This window comes from Palaemon carinicauda, unplaced genomic scaffold (assembly GCF_036898095.1).
Source record: "Palaemon carinicauda isolate YSFRI2023 unplaced genomic scaffold, ASM3689809v2 scaffold266, whole genome shotgun sequence".
NCBI lineage: Eukaryota > Metazoa > Arthropoda > Malacostraca > Decapoda > Palaemonidae > Palaemon > Palaemon carinicauda.
The window spans coordinates 77,894-80,862 of record NW_027170308.1 but is presented as its reverse complement, the minus strand read 5'-3'; positions in this window follow the sequence as shown (position 1 = coordinate 80,862).

Genomic DNA, 2,969 nt, shown 5'->3' with positions numbered 1-2,969 from the left:
TGGCTAGGTGAGACTTAGCCACTACCATGAACATTTCATGGACCTTAGGGTCACTTGCCATTGTCTCAAGAGTGGTCTGATGAGACATTGAGGCAGCCAGTCTTTCTTTGGTCTCGAACTCTCTTCGTAAAAGAGATTCGGGCAGCTTGGGGAGGTCCTCGCCGAATTGCCGTCCGGCAATATCAGCCTCCAACTTTCCCACTGAGAATGTCAGATGGACATCCTTCCAGTCTTTGTGGTCCATAGGCAGAGCCAGAGACAAGGGTTTACACTCCTCCAGGGAGGGGCAAGGCTTGCCGGCCTCGACTGCCTTTAGGACAGCCGCAAACCCTTTTTGTAAAAAGGGGAAGGCTCTATCAGGAGAGGACACAAAAGAAGGGAGCTTCTTGCTCAATGCAGCTACCTTCGAATTCGAGAAGCCCCTCTCTTTCATCGAGGATGAAAGTAGGGCTTGAGCCTTAGCGTGGTCCATAATAATGACCTCCTTCGGCTCTGTCTCCTCCCTTGAAGCTGGTTCTTTTCTCAGCCGGACATAGCAGTCCGGATATGATGCCTTGCTGGGCCAGAATTCTACCTCCTCTAGGGGAACTGAACCCAGCTTATCCGAAATGACGATCTTACCAGTCGTCATTGGCATGTGCTCAGCATACCTCAATGGGTTAGCATCTGAGCATATGGGAAGGTCTTTCACATTGAGCCTTTTCTGGGGCCCATGTGATTCTGCTAGGGACTGCATACGCAGTTCCATTGCAGCCGCCTTCTCCTGATTCTACTGGGAGACCAGCCGATGTTGAGGGGATGGGCTCCGGCATCTGAACCGGAGTAGCCGACACCTCGTCGACCTCATCCTCTACGACATCCGGGGTTTGAACTTGATCCTGACCTTCTGCCAGGAGGTCTTCTTCCAAACGTTCGTCCAGGTCAGACATCCTGTCACACAACTGGATGTCTTGCATCGCATCTGCGACTTCCTCGTCCACCTGGACTTGATCTTGAGGGATCTCCTCTTGAGGCTGGGGAATCACTGCCTCAGCTGATGCCTGGGGAAAAAGATACCCCCTCATCTTCTCACTTGGAAGATAAGGGCCAGAGGTGTTCTTCTTGAAGCCCCTTACCCAAGTACGAAGCTTTTCCCTAGCTATATCCCTTGATTCCGCCGTTCTAGGGGAATCAAAAGCCTCAGTAATCAGGTTAGTGCATACAGTACATACCTGAGGGTCCCAATACTGGAGATCATCCTTGGAGACAGCGCATGCTGCGTGTCTCCTACAACACTCATGTCCGCAGAGGTTCTTGCTGCGGACATTGCAGAAAACATTTCCGCACTTCGGAGGGTCCTCCTGTAAAGAGAAGAAATTTCCATGAGTATCAAGTGAACTATGTATCACTGGATATGCATAGTATAGCATAACAATTCATAAAGGAAAGACACACACTTGTGTTTCCCTCACAACCCATTGTTGCAGCCTTCCAGATAATAAAATCAAAATGGTTTATCTCTACTAGAGTAACCAATGCAAGGTTTCTAGAGGAAACAGGTGGAGCTCACACCTAGGCAATGATTTTAAAATCCTAGATAATAGACAGGGAAGAACTCTGCTTCCTGTCTGAGGGCAACAGCAAAGAGCTGTGCAAGAAAACACAATAGTGTTAGAAGATACAGTGCTGTACCTAAACCTTTACTATAGTTTTCTTCTTACTGTATATGCTATACAGAAGAATACTAGTACAGTATAGGAGGATGTGTGCCGGCCTGCCTTTGCCGGCCGGCACACACCACAACTAGCTTTAAAGTATACTACTTAACAGCTATAGGGCGGCAGCACTCTGGTTCAAATGCCTGTGCCGGCGGCAGCAGCTGCCGGCCAGCAACAGCCAGTGTTGGCCGGCAATGACTGCCGGCCAGCAAATACACAAGGTAGTACCCAGCTGCCGGCCACACTCTTGGTGACCGGCAGACAAGGACTGACATAAACCGGCCGGCAAAGGTACAAGACCGATGCCAGCCGGCAGCAAAAGAACCAGAAGACTACACCTGCCCGGCTGCCGGCCTCATAGGTCGGCAGCCGGGACAGGTACAGCACTAGAAGAAAATAGAATGGATGCCGGGATAAGAGTGTACACAACCCCCCAAGCCCGGCAACCGAAAGAGTGCATATAAGGAAGGGGAGAAACTTAATTCAGGCTTCCTTGACCAATGCCATCCGGCTCTGCCGGCAGGCATGGATGAGGGACCAAGAGAGGTCCGGGCAGCACTCGAAAACATAAGACCCTTGCCGGCCAGCATCTCTGCCGGCCGGCAATGGGCTTAGTCAATTCCACATCCCAACCTATACTAGGTCCAGAAGTAGAATGACGTACAGTACAGTTATACCCCTGCCGGCCAGCTCTGCCGGGCGGCAAGGTACAGTACAGTAATGGCTAGGCCATTACGGAGATAGAGGGGGAAGGGACAAGAGGGTCCTGCCAACCTTGCTTTAGTGACAGATCACCCGCAGCCAAGAACTTTGTCTTAGCCTAAGGGAGATCTAAGGGAAAGGGCCACCAATACTTGCCAGATTCCAGAGCACCAAAGCAAGGAAGGCGTTGCTACTCCCAAGGGAAGATTTTATCCTCCCCCGAGAACAGCAACAGGACTTAGTCTGGTCGATCACAAAAGAAGGAATCATAACTTACAGAAACATTCGGTAGTGACCTAAGGGAGCTAAGCTCCCTTTGTAAGTGTTAGGTCAGCGAGGGGGACTCTGCCCCAAGCCAGACAACACGGACTCAGACTAAAAACTCTGTTGTTCTGTCCCTCTTTGAACCAGACTTTGCTGGAACAGGAAGGTACAGTAACACCCTAGTATATTTTTATCGAAAATAAATTCGGAAAAAACCACTTAGGGATAAGCCCAAGGCTTAAACAGAGGGAAAGGGATTGCATACCTTCTCCGAAGAAAAGAAAGCAACCGGGGAGAATGATAAAG